At 40.8% G+C, this 13,701-nt stretch overlaps 1 protein-coding gene across 4 annotated transcripts in view; it reads left to right on the top strand.

Moving 5' to 3' along the window:
• The window catches only part of PCSK5 (proprotein convertase subtilisin/kexin type 5), a 462,552-nt gene that overhangs the window by 208,596 nt on the left and 240,255 nt on the right, over positions 1 to 13,701 (top strand). The window lies entirely within an intron of this gene.

The following is a 13,701-nucleotide window of genomic DNA, read 5'->3' as shown; positions in this document are numbered from 1 at the left end:
GGGATCAGAGCAACCCATCCACCTTCAGTCCTGTTGCCCGTCGGCCAGTTCTTTGTCTGAAACATCCCCTTGGAAGGCCCCTTAGATTACGAGTGGAAGGCCTCTCTCCTCTCTGTAAACACCAACAGATTGTGCCGCCGTTGCGAACATCAGTTTGTCTCAACTCTTGGAAATCACGGATCTCCATTCTTTCAAGACCTCATACAGATCTACACGCTCTTACCCTTGGTTTCAAAACCCCAAATGCCTAGAAAACTGGAAGGTCTTTTGCAGATGCGACGCAAAAACTCCTTGGATGGCAAAGCTGGCCCTGAGCTGACGTGAGGGGATTTGTCTTTATGGTGAAAATTCATACAAATATTAATGTGTTTGATGATGCGGTGCCCGCTCAGACCCCTGCTCCCCACCCCCGAAGTGTTGCGTAATCTATGCTATAGTTGCCGTATCTGAAAAAAAAAAAGTTGAATTCCAAATACATCAGGTCCAAGGATTTTAGAAAGGGGACTGTGAGCCTGCACTCATGCCCTCCTATGAGCGGATCATAAAAGCAACTGAAGCAAGGATGTAAGTGTTTTTCCAAAAATAGCCTTGCGCCCCTGCTCCAGGGAGGAATAGAAAGATACTTCCATTGAGTCGTACCCAGATGTAGAAAAATAGCAGATGACAGGAAAAGAACACAAGATTCATGATGAGACCTTCAGGAAGAACAGTACTAGCTCAACTTCAGTACGTGTAGAGCTGCCCTTTCTTTAAAGCAGAGGGCCTGTGTTAAGGCAGTCGGGCCTTAATGTCCTATGGAAATAGTGAAATATAAGCTGTGTAAAGCATGAGACAGGCAGAAGAACACAGCTTTGGATGTGGGCTGTCTAATCTGTTCAGGTTACTAGAACAAAATAGCGTAAATGAAGGAGCCTATAAACGACAAGCATTAGTTCTCGTTTTTCCAGAGGCTGGGAAGTCCAAGATCAAGACACTGGCAGATTGGGTGTCTGGTGACGGTCTACTTCCTAGGCAGGTACCATGGGAGAAATAAAGGGGCAAGGGAGCTCTCTGGGGTCTTTTGTAAGTTCCCCCAGCTGTGAAGGTGCCACTTTCATGACCTAATCACCCCCTGAAGGCCCTCCTAATGCCATCACATGGGGCATTAAATTTCAACATACAGATTTCATGGGGACGCCAACATTCAGAACGCAGTGGGTGCCATATCTTTTGTGGGCCTCTTGCCAAAGTATTGACAGTGATATCCGAGTTCACACGAGTATCTGTATTCCTTTCTTTTTGATGAGGTTAACTAGTAATCATTGCAATGTACTATATCTTTTAAAGTGTCAAAAATTGGGATGTAGCAAAGAACTTGCACTAACCCTATTAAATTCTCACCTGACAACTTTTCACTGGACAGTTCTGACCCCAGAGGTCTCTGTCAAGTATTTTTTTTTTTTAAGTTTTATTTATTTATTTTTGAGAGAGAAAGTGTAGAAGCAGAGAAGGGACAGAGAGAGAGAGAGAAAGTGAGACACAGAATCCGAAACAAGCTCCAGGCTCTGAGCTGTCAGGACAGAGCTCGATGCAGGGCTTGAACTCACAAACCAGTAAGACCATGACCTAAGCAGAAGTCAGGGATGCTTCTCTGACTGAGCCACCCAGGGGCCCCTAAGGACCTGTTTTTAAGTTGGTGACTGCTCATTGGATTTTTGAAAAGCATATTGGCTTCATCCTGAAATTCTGGGGAGTTTCTCTGGAATATTTGCCTGTCCGCAAAATAGCAAATTAGAAAAAAGTCAGGAATTTATCCTGCACTTCCTAATTCCCCTCCAAAAATAGTTGTAATCTCAAACTTAAGCAACTAAGTGCCGTATCAGTGGCTGTAGACATGCCTGATGCTCAGTTCCTCGGGATATTACTGTATCAGTAATTCTGCAGCAATTCTTTTAACCACTATTTAAGTTCACATGGAGAATCCTTACTTCTGTGCCTCCAACAGGCCACTCGGTTGGCTGTGTTCGCCTTGGCGCTGGGAACACCCTGAAAGGCTTCATCTGTTTTCTCTTGCTTTGCCTTTGGAGCATTTTTGAAGGGTAATTTTTGCCAAAACCGTAATGGACGGAAGACAGGGTGCAAGATCGAAAAATCCACTGTTAATCGAAGATTATAAGCAGTACCGTCTGATCATGGGGCCAAAGCAGATGGCAAATAAACTGATAAAATAAGAAAAGAGCAACCTTGCCTTGTAACTCCTTTGCTTGTTCTATACTTTTCAACAAGGCTTGGACCTCGGTATTTGGAAACTCAGTCTTTCCTCTCAGAAGCTAAAAAGCCTGATCTACAAGCTATTCCCTTGTAAGGAAAGTGGAGAGAAAGCCACAGCGAGGCAGAGGTATGCCCCGGGCACAGCCACTACTTCAGATGTGCGTCACCCACTCAGGTCAGGGAGTCACGGTGAGGCTGAGTGTTGAGGTGAAAAGCTGCCAGCGGGGACTGCGGTCTCCATTTCCCGGCATGTCCCACCGGTCCCCACGCTATAGGGGGGCATCGTCATTTCTCCTAAGGGCACTGGATTACAGTATCTACTCAGGGAAAATGCCCACCTCCTGACCTCCCTCCCCACAGCCTGCTTTCTCCGCGCCCCAGGTGCTTGCCTGCCATCGGTAAGATAATCTTCCTCTAGAGGATTCTTCAGCCATTGGCCCTGCTGCCATTTTGATTCTGCTTGTGCCCCTCCACTCCCCCAACACAAAAACCTTCTTAGGAATCTAAGAGGAAATAAAACAGATATTTCTAAGAGGAAATAAAAAAGCATAGGAACAGATTAAGCTTAAAGTGTGCAGATCTCTTGTCTGACCTCAGTAAAAGCTTGGTCCTGAGTTAACTCTGCTGCANTGTGTAGGAACAGGTGGTTACAACAGATCCCCTTGCAGCGCACCCCAGGTACTCAGGTACCTGTAAAACCTCGAAAAACCTGCCTCCTTTCCTCCTCCTTCCTCAGTTAGAGCCTCGTCATCTCTACAGGCGCTTCTGACAGTCTCCTCAAAAACTTTGCCTTTCTAGTGAAGAAGACAGTTTCCTCCTATTCTGAAAGAGATCACCTGCGTACAGAGTGGTGTCAGTGTTTGGCCCTCCTAAGCACCAGGAGCAATTTCAGAATAAGAGAAAAATCCTGTCATCTTAGAGGGGAGAACAGTTCATGTGTTGGGGTACTCTTTGTACGTATTAGTTCAGAGGTTCATAATATTCCAATTATGTGGATTCCATGGATTTGGAAGTAATCTTCTGGTTTTGCAGCTGAGAGAAGAGAGACTATGTAATCAGTGATTACAAGTGAATGAATTATTATTGGGCCACTGCTGCTTAAAGCAGTGTCTTTTTGTATGGCATAACTCAGAAAGTTCAAGTAAAATGTGCATCTTGGGAGCAGGTTTCTTACATGAAGAAAAGAGTGAAACTCCTGGACTAACATTTTAGGCGAGCAGCACAGAAGAACACCAGGTCACACGTCTAAAGAGCCTAGCATCTCAATTTCAATGCTGGTGTATATTGCGAGTACTGTCCCCTATTGGGAAGAGAAAGGGAAGTTGTGAGCAAATGATGTTTCCTATAAAATGGTTTATTGAGTAAAAGTTGAAATAATTGATATTCATAAAAATACACCGTTCAGATTTTTAAACTCTGTTTTACTGAACGTTTCCCTGACCTAAGTCTGCAACTGTTAGCAAAGAGAAGCTAGCTTAATAGAGCCTTCCATATGTTTAGTTACCAGCATTAGCTCAGATGTTCAAAATTTAAGTTTACCAAAGAAGCCTTTTGGCCTTGCGTTGCCAATGGTTTCTCATTGGAAAATTGAGTAATATATGTTTAGCAATCAAATGTTGTACAGTGAATGGTCAATTAAAGGCACCGAGTCAGAAAGAAACTTCTAAAGTTATTTAGGACTTTGAGGAAGGAGGGTACGGCTGCAAAGAATCTTCCACAAATCCTTGTGTTAAGTGAACTTGAAAGCATTTTCCTCACATTTCATCTCTCAGGAGCCTCAGGGATACCTTCCTTTGAGAACATCAATATATCTACACCTAAATTCAGAAAATAAAGAAATTGAAGTGGGACCTGTCATTCTCTACTAAAAATATACCTAGAATGTATTAAACATTACCTGCTTCTGGTATGCTTGCTAGCCAACTTGACGGGCGTACGTATACACACATCTCTACACATCTCTAGGTAGGCTCATCTGTTTTCTTATTACCTCTCTGTTCTCTCCAATTTCAAATGTTCTGTTGGAATATATCCTGTAGGTATTTCCAGAAGATAGGTAATAGAACCTATATAGACAGAATATAGCCCTAGATAACTTACTGCCCTACTATGAGGCTTAAACTCCTTGAGACTAAGGATTGTACATTACCGTCTTTATTTATAGGTATATAACAAATATCTAGTACACAGTAAAAAAAAAACCTAAAGCATCATGCTAGATGCTAAGTGAATTAGGCAGCGCATATTTCAAGTATTTGTAAAACGTCACTTGCCTTCAAAGGGAGGCAAGTATACACTAACATATACTCACAAAGTATTTAACAAAGCCAGTGAAATCAATATGCGGGAAAAGTGGAGCGTGCAGGGTTTGGCTGAAAATAGAAATGGGCGGCCTCTATGATCCAATGTGAAACATTGGTGCCGTGACACTTTCATATCCTGTGTGACATCTAAGCACAAGATTTTGCAGAAGGTCAATTCCATCCACACATCAGATCCATCCATCTAGGCCAGACTTCTTATTTCTTGTATAAGAGAAATGAACAGAAATGTTCAATTTGATATATTCCTCATTTTTATCCTTTAGTTCCTCCAGTCGTTATTGCCTAGTGACTTCTCCCCACGCTACCTCAACTCATTCCTTACCCCGTTTACTTATCATTCTTTAGAACTGGGCTTAACTTGGGTAGAATAAAGACATGATGTGTTTCCCTCCCTTAGCTTCCAAGAGAAAGCCCCTCTACCTTTGATCTTTAGTGGAAGGGATAATGTGAGACATGGAAAGGTCAATGTGTGAAGAATTAAAGACGTGTTGAGCCACAAGATGATTCACACCATCTGCTCTTGATTTCAGAAAAACCGTCCTGAAAATTCTTTGCTCAGGAAATTAAACTTACCATCTGTATTTCTTATAAACCTAAAATGTCCATTTATATAAATGTTACGCAGTTACCGATGATCAACCACTATATGCGTTTGCTCCACTTTTCATTATAATCTCTGTCTTACTAAGTATGTTTCCAACGCAGGGGTAAGAAATATGAGGAAATGCCCCCAAATATTTGAGATTCAGGTATTGTGAGAAATTAATACCTGGGACAATTGCAATGGAGCCTGGAGTTTCTTATAAGTTGACTTACAGTAACTAATTGAGGGGCTTCAAAGATCTAGAACCGACCATCTAGCAAGGAGGCCAAATAAGAAGGATTCGATAGACATAAACATTTCTAAATATTGGGGTTAGCATCATAGGCCTGATATCTTGCACACTTTCCTTATCATCTTTGTTTTATTTTAATTAAAAACACATTTCAGTAAAAATGTTCCATTAAAAATTCTCCCAAGGGCCACATTCCCCGATACAAAATGCTGCAGTGGGCAGGGAGACAAATGGTTGTTGGGGTAAAATAGCAGAGAATATATCCACTCTTTCCTTGTAGGAGAGTTTTGCTAACTTCTTTTCTTAGAAAAAAATTAACATTTATTTATTTTTGAGAGACAGAGCATGAACAGGGAGTCAGAGAGTGAGGGAGACACAGAATCCAAAGCAGGATCCAGGCTCTGAGCTATCAGCACAGAGCCCGACGCGGGGCTGGAACCCACGAACCGTGAGATCATGACCTGAGCTGAAGCCAGATGCCTAACCGACTGAGCCACCCAGGTGCCCCGAGTTTTACTGATTTCAAGTAGGACTTTGGAAGCACATGCACACACAGACATATGTGCCTCAGTTCTGTGTAATTCCAAGAGTGAGGATGGACTTAACCCACACTCCCCTTTTCCCTCCATGCTCTTAGAGCTTCTAGAGTATTGTAATGTTGTATTTCGGGCTTAGCATTTAGCTGAGATTTCTGGCATGAAGGGTTGGGATATATTGCATGAGGAGGGTGGGGAGACTTAAACGGCAATCAGGGAGGAAAGCTGAAAAAGGAGGCTTGTGAGGTAAAAACAGCACACGTTTCCACTTGAGGCCGAGCGGACAGAGAAGGGCTGTACTGTCCTGGACTATTCCCTATAGTGAAATAATTGTAACCAGACTCACCGAGCAGTTACCGCGGGCCTTCTGCCAGGACTATGCATGAAAATAGCTTTGTTATGTCTACATACACACAGACAATACACTGTGTCCCCTAGCACTTTTCAAGTTCAAATTATATGGAAGCCAATTTTCACTGGACTCAACTTTGTCCCTAACTAGTGGTTAATGGTTGAAAACATTGCAGCTTCCAAAGGTATCCTTTCATACTAGGAAAGCCCTACTCAGTGGGCTCATTCGCCTTGTATTATCTTGGGATTTAGCCTGTATTTTCCATCCCCTTCCTGAGATGAGCAAACTAAGAAGGGATGGATGGTCGAGTTGCCCAGAGGCTGAACAGAAGGCAGAGACCTGATTAGGTGATTATTACCTGCTTCTTTGCTTAGCTTCATTTAAAAAACTGGATTATTCACGGAACATATTTTGCTCTTATTATTATAATAAAGATCATTTCTTAAGAAGAGTAGTTCTTGGTTTCGTTACAGTCTCCAGAGTTTTTTTCTTGTATACATCGTTTTAAAGGTCATATGTTACATTAGAAATGTCTCATGTTGTAATTACCTGATTTGTGATTTAACCAAAGCAGTAACACTTTAAGATTGAAGGTGGGAAAGACCTTTCCAGGGTCCTCTGGGATTTGACTCATTTTATAGTAATTATATCATTATCTGTGCTATGTCATCCTCTCCACCACCTTGACAATAATTCCATCTCAAAGGACACAGTGCCTGAAAATTCTATAAACAATGATACCATTCTTAGAAAATATGATGTAGGAAGCTTCTCTTAGTGTAAGCGCAAGGGGGAAAAAGTTAAGTTGTGAAAAGCGATTTTGGAAAGAAATTTCTAATCTCATTTTTCTCATCTCTGAAAAGGTGTGGAAAGAGAATATGGTGTTGGTAACATAGAGATGAGATGAATTCATTCAACAGACATGTATTAATGGTCTACTAATCCATTTCTATATGAGACATTGTGCATTGAATGATAGGTTGACATACGTGGAACTTTTTCCTATTTGGCGAGGCAGTCTATAAAAAAAATAAATGATAAATACTAAGAACAACATAAACAGCGTAGAATAATGGAGGTAATTTGATTAAAGGAGCCATTTATCTAGAGTGGCAATGAAGACACCCCTTGGAGGAGGTGACATTTTTCTAAGACCTGAAATATAAGAAGGCTCCCTTGTAGACTACTGGGCTGAGCATTTCTGGGAGAGGAAGGAGCAAGTTGGGAAGGCCACATAAGTGGAACAAGGTTATAGGGCTTGAGAAACAGGAAGATATGCATGACTAGTGTGAGCTGAAAGTTTGGAAAAGTCCGTATGACATAAGGTATCATAGTAAGTAAACATGATAGAGGTCTATGGAGCTTTAGAGGAGGGAGACATGATTTGATTAAAATTTTTAAAGGTCATTCCAGATTCTCCTTGGAGAACTATCGGTGGTAGAGCAAAGCAGGTACCATTTTGGAAGCTAGTACCCTAGTTCAGGAAAGATTAGGGTAGCCGGTAGCCTGGTCAGCACGACGATAATGGAGACAGAAAGAAGTGGATAAATCTGATGCTCATTTTACAGGTACAGCAAATAGGGAATGAAGTAGATAATGTGCTTTGGGAGGTGCAGGCAGAGGGGAGAAAACTCAAGGCTGACTTCTAGTTTCTTAGCTGAGCTCTTGGGTAGACTGTATACCATTTATTGAAACAGATACCCTTTTTTTCTTTCCATGGGATTCTGAGAATTAAAAGAAGCATAAATACCCATGGGACTAGGTCCCTGGGCCTACAGATCTTAAAACAAGACTTGCATTTTTGGCGTCAAAGCTCCCCCAGCAATTTATCAATTATTTGTTAATTTGTCCTTAGAATTAATTAGTTTATTAATTCATCCGTAGAAAATGCTTTTCACTAAGGTCATGATTGCTATAAACAACTGAGACAATTTACAGTTTCAAAAACAGACAAAATGAGGACTATAGATTTAGTTACATTATAAATTCCTCACCTACTTCCATGTGCTGTAATTTAAATATGGTGTCAATGGCGAATTGACTTTCATACGGTTACCCCATAATATTGCTTAAAAGATCTAATGAATTTGTGGGTTTTCAAGAAGAATGTAGAATGTAGTATTTAAATGGAATCTCTTGAAGGTTTGTGGATTTTCTTCATTGCCAGGAAATTTTTGTTCTTGATAGTGTCTATGGTAACACCCCAAATACTATCAAATATAATTTTTCTCGCTAAGAATACGAGGAAGCTGCCTTTTCTTTTCCCCTGGGTCCGTAACAGTTTCATATCATAGTTTGCTAATTTAATCACTTTAATCAAAGCATAGTTCAGTACATTCTGCAAAATGATTTACTGTAAAGCTTCCTCAAATATCACTATCTTTGTATTTGAGCATTCTCAGATATATTCCTAACTCCATTTTGAAACCCAGTTAAACTCAACCCTATTTTTTTAAGCTTATTTCTTTTGTTAGAGACAGAATACATACCTGTACAAGCAGGAGAGGGGCAGAGAGAGGGGAGAGAGAATCCCAAGCAATCTTCGTGCTGTCAGCACAGAGCCCAACGCGGGGCTTGATCTCGCAAACCGTGAAATCATAACCCGAGCAGATAACAAGAGTCGGTTGCTCAACTGACTGAATCATCCAGGTGCCCCTCAAGGCTAGTTTTATAGCAGGTGTTCGTGGGCTGAGTTTCGAATCAGTCTTGCATATATACAAGTTGTCTTCACCTACAATTTTGTACCTCTAGGATATTACTGTTTTATTTGTACAGAAGAAGATAATTGTTCCTAGTGACACTATTATTTTTGTATTTTGTGGATTCCAGCGTTCTTTTTTCTCTGATTTTGAAGAATTTTAATCATGATGGCTTTTGCCATCAGCATGAGGGACAAGCAAATAAGAGAAGCCGAAATGACAGACTGAAAAGCATGTCATTTCACTAGCATGTAAGATATATTCCTTCTGACCTCAAGTTGATTATGGCATTTGATTTGTCAAAAGCTCAGAGCAGCAAATTCATAGTGAAATAAAGCGTGATCTTTGGAATAGAACCTGCACCAAAAAAAGAAAGATACTTTGTGTTGAGAAGATTGGCTTATTTCCTAACATATTGGATTTTCATTTCTCTTGATGATTCTCAAGCTTACTGAGTGACCATATGTGTGACTCAAGTGAAGTAAAGTTCTTTGTTCTTTGCATATCCCAGAAAAACAATATTTCTGTGAAGCCTGATAGTGTCATTCTAACCCATAAAGTCACAGTGCATCTGACCACGATATGCTGTAGCTGAGACGAAGGAGTCTTCTTGCTATTGGCCTCAGCTGAGTGTGGACATAGCACAGGAGCATGAAGGAAAAGGTATAGTCAAAAATCAAGTGACGGAAAACAAAAACAGCAGTCGTCTTTCACTGAATGCTTACTCTATGCCAAATACTGAGCTGAGGGCTTTTATCAGTTATCTCAGTTAGTCCTCAAAGCAGTGCTATAAGGTAGGCATTATCTCCCTATTTCAGATGTGGAAAGAGGCTTAGAAGTGTATCCAGGTGGTAAGCGGTAGATCTGGAAGCTGAAGTCAAGGTGATGTGATGTCAGAACGCACTATCAGACCATATCTCCTTTCTGTTTTAAGAGCTATCACAACACGTGGTTAATTGCAAATGGCTCCCATGGAGCATAAGGGCCATGAGTTGAGAGCAGGGTGACAAAATTTGGAATAGGAATGATTTAGGAGGACTTTATAGAAGAAAAGGGATTCGAGCTCTACTGTGAAGATTCTTTTTTCAGCTTTAGTGTGTATGACTCATACAGAATCTTGTTTAAAAATGCAGATTTTGAAGCTTTTGAAATAGTTTGAGTGATTCCATGGCAAGTGGTCCACAGATCACAGGAAGAACCCCTCCCACCCCCGACTGTAAGCTGTCTGGAAAGTGAGGATGCTGCAATAGACCCAGAAGTATCAAGAGCAATGCTGGGCACATAGTAGCAACCAGATATCTGTGTAATGAGTAAATGAGTACATGGAGAGAGGGAAGAATCTCTTTAGTTATTTAGAAGTATGAATAGGTATCTGGGTAGCTGTAGGTAGTCGGATATAAATGTCAACAAATTTAGTCTTAACTCTGTTGAGTGAGTCATTCAAGAAATACTTGCTGAGTCATACTGGTTATCGTCATTTCTTTATTTTGAAAGAAACATGTTGCTGCAATCATTAGCATCATAATTCTGATATAACTCGGTATGTGCCCGGCACTACATTAGCTCTAAAATCATCTGGGGCGCCTGGGTGGCTCAGTTGGGTGAATGGCTGACTGTTGATTTCGGCTCAGATGATGATCCCGAGGTCCTGGGATTGAGCCCTGCGTTGGGCGCTGCACTGAGTGTGGAGCCTACCTAAGATTCTCTCTCTCCCTCTCTTTCTCTGCCCTTCCGCCCAGCTCATGCATACATTCTCTCTCTTATTTAAAAAAAAAAAAAAAAAAAAACCTAGAATACATCTGTGAGCAAAACATGCATGTTTCATGCCCAAGCTGCCTGAATAGTAGAGCAGGTTCATCCCAAATACATGTGATGCTTTGAACCTGGCTCCCAGAGAGCGTACGTTCCAGCCAAGGGAGGCATAAAAGTTAATTACATCTAACAGTAAGTGCTATGAAAGGAAAAATAGGGGCACCTGGGTGGCTCAGTCAGTTAAGCGTCTGACTTCAGCTCAGGTCATGATCTCACAGCTCGTGGGTTCGAGCCCCATATCGGGCTCTCTGCTGTCAGCTGGAGAGCCTGGAGCCTGCTTTGGATTCTGTGTGCACCCCTCCCTCACTTGCACTCTGTCTCTCTCTCTCTCTCTCAAACAATAAGTAAACATTAAAAAAAATTTTTTAAAGAAAGAAAAAATAAAACAAAGGGTGATATTGTGATAGAAAGCAATGGCACACTAAGGGTAGGGAAGGGTGAATAATGGCAAATGAGGAAAAGATTAGGCAAGGCCACCAATGAGATGATAGCGTTTTTGCAGAACCTAGAGTCATAATAGTGACCCAATTTATACATGGTTTTTATGAATTTTTACTGAGCCATTGTTTGCAGCATTAACTGAGTTAACCCTCTTTTATCCAATAATGCTTGAAACCCTGACCAAACCTTAGATAACAGCAGGCCAAATGATGAGGAGAAATAATCCGTATTTTTTTTCATTTCTACCGATACTTAGAAGCATGCCCATCTGTGATTGAAGGCTAGATGTCACTTCAAAGTTTAAAATTGTTCATCCAGAATCCAATGAAAGCCTTGATTTTCCATTTTTGGCAGGCGCACTGGTTCGTTTGAAAACCTCAGCACACAACCAGGGCAGGTTGGGTGGGAGGGAAGAGAATTGAGTGAAATTTGAAACAGGCTCTCAGAGGAGTCGGCCTGTTAGTTGGCTGTTGGAATCCTCTCTGACCAACTTGAAAGAACATAAGAGGGAGCTTCCTGGAGAGAGCATGATCTGGGAGTGATCCCATTACTCATGCTGTATTTTTATTCATTGCTCTGGATTTAGGTGTCCTCGGAGTTGACATCTAATAGCCTCATTGCCATAGCAGATGTATTCAATTTTATAATTTTCATTGTGCTAAAAACTCTATTGTAAGCAATGCCATACCTGGGAGATCACATACTTGTGATCAGTTTGTCTGAGAAATCATAACATTGGCAGGTTCCCCAGGGACCGTCTGCTCTGTAGAGATGGTGTTTAGTGAGTCTTCAAGGATCACGGGGCAAAGGAAAATAATATTGATAATGAAACACAGGTTGTTTTTTAATAAAGGGGTTTTTTAAATTTTAAGTGACTTAATTTGGAAATTATGCACCTCTTTGGTATAAAACTTTCTTACTTGTCTGAAATGATGCTGGCCGCCTTTGGCAAAATTAAGTTACCAGTCTTCCACCGACTCCATTTGCACTAAATATTTAACACTGAGAGATCTCAAAAGAGCAATCCCCTAACTGCCAATCTTGTTAGCAATAGAGCTGTATTAAAAATTAGATTATTATCACTAAAATAACACATACTCTTTGTAAAATAAAATATAGCGTAGAAATACAGGAACAGACATCAAAAATCTCTCTACATAGCTGACTTTGAGCAACTGTTTTATTCTTGAATAAACAATAAATCCTAATANGCTGGTTCCAAATATTCTTAACATATACAATGTATTTATTGCAAAAATATTTTCTATTTTATTGTCAATCTGCATGTCACTTTCCCTTCAGATCCTGTTGTTCGTTGTCTTCCATTATTTTTTGTCATCCGTTAAAAATTTTTTTTAATGTTAGTTTTGTGAGAGAAAGAGCAGAGCACGACAGGGGAGGGGTATGGAGAGAGGGAGACACAGACTCTGAAACAGGCTTCAGGCTCTAGGCTCTGAGCTGTCAGCACAGAACCCACGGAGGGCTCAAACTCAGGAATGCTGAGATCATGATCTGAGCTGAAGTCAGGTGCTCAACCAACAGAGCCACCCAGGCGCCCCTTTTGGCCTCCATTTTAACAACATAATGCTTTATCTAACCTGCAGCCAAGCAAGATTAGATTAGAGAAGGTTCTAGGTCTTTGTGGGTGCTGTATTTGTCCCTTGTTGGAAATTGTATTGAGTTAATTCCTGAATTCTAGACACTAAAATTCAAATTGAATTTCAGAGACCTGCTTCCAAGTCACTCAAATAGGTAGTAATGCTGTGAATCCTCTGCACATCCCCTACTAGTCTTTTATGTTGTTAATTTTTCTTACCAGTATATCCTCCATATATTACTCCTCGCCATAGTTATTACAAATATTTTATCAATTTGTCATTTGCTTTCAGTTTTTGACATGGGGGGCTTTTTTTTTCTTCATTGTTTCATTATTATTTTTTTAAGCTTATTTATTTTGAGAGAGAAAGAAAGTGCATTTGTGTGTGAGCAGGGGAGAGGCAGGGAGAGAGAGAGAGAAACCCAGGCAGGCCGCTTGCTGTCAATGTGGAGCCTTATGTGGAGCTTGATCCTCCCAACTGTGATATTATGACATCAAGAGTCGGACACTCAACCACTGAGGTGCCCCTCATTATTATTTAGTCCATTATCTGTGCCCTTTATAAACTTGCCAATTAGTCATAAGTCCTCTTTTGGTAACTTTGGAGAATTTTGTATATGCTTATGACAGCTATGCATGCCTTCTCCCTAAAATGAGCCTAAGCACACAGATAGCAGGGGATTTGTTATACCTCCAAGGTCATCCACAGGCCCCAAGTTGAGAGCTCAGATTATATAGTCCTTTCCTATCCCATAGTCTTAATTACCAACTTCCATTATCATCTAGGATTTCCTCATTTCATTTTTCAGCATTGATATCTGACCAAGTAGGATTTGTTTTGGCATTCAGTGTGA

Source organism: Crocuta crocuta, unplaced genomic scaffold (assembly GCF_008692635.1).
Source record: "Crocuta crocuta isolate KB4526 unplaced genomic scaffold, BGI_CrCroc_1.0 scaffold41, whole genome shotgun sequence".
NCBI lineage: Eukaryota > Metazoa > Chordata > Mammalia > Carnivora > Hyaenidae > Crocuta > Crocuta crocuta.
This window is presented reverse-complemented; position numbering and strand designations above follow the sequence as displayed.